The sequence below is a fragment of the Trachymyrmex cornetzi genome, unplaced genomic scaffold, assembly GCF_001594075.2.
Source record: "Trachymyrmex cornetzi isolate Tcor2-1 unplaced genomic scaffold, Tcor1.1 scaffold1802, whole genome shotgun sequence".
NCBI lineage: Eukaryota > Metazoa > Arthropoda > Insecta > Hymenoptera > Formicidae > Trachymyrmex > Trachymyrmex cornetzi.
Genome location: NW_017296422.1, coordinates 1 through 758, shown reverse-complemented (window position 1 = coordinate 758; position 758 = coordinate 1).

Genomic DNA, 758 nt, shown 5'->3' with positions numbered 1-758 from the left:
GCCTCTTGCTTGGGCGCCAATTGTAACGTTTGTTTTCGCTACGCTTTTCGTGGTTGTGAGTTTCGCGGATCTTCGGGGAAGTCACCGGGACGAGGTTTGACAAGAAGGGTTTTACACTCGGAATTACTAGACTCGCAAGACGACAGGTAAAAGATACATATATTCTCAGTCTTCTTCGTATCGCGCGTCTTACAATGCGTTCGTCTTAACATGTCTCCATTTTTCTACTACTGCGCCGCCTGCCTATCTTCTTCGTAACTTCTTATCCGATCAGCGGCTCCTCGCGGCTAGGGTCTTTGCACGCGTTACAGGGACCTTCACGTTACAAGACTTGATTTAACTGATGAAATTAAATGAACTAATTGAGATCAATAATTATTGAAGGTGCGGTATCTAACATTTAGGTCGGCAGTGGACAGAATTGGTCCTTCGCGATCGTGAACTGTATGAATTGTCTGTGTAAATGTTCTCTAATGCTGACTGTCTCTTTACGGTGAAAACCCATACTTTCATACTATGCTATCTGTCTTTTTACGGTGAAAACCCGTGCTTTCCTTCTCTCTTACTGTCTCTTTACGGTGAAAACCCGTGCTTTCATACTATGCTTATCTGTCTCTTTACGGTGAAAACCCGTGCTTTCTTGCGTAGTGGATAACCGTGTCGCTTGAGAAAGCCGACTGGTGAATAACTACTTAGTAGCTTAAGTGATTGATTTAGTTATAAGGGCTGAATCTGAATCGAACCGAACGAAAGATAGT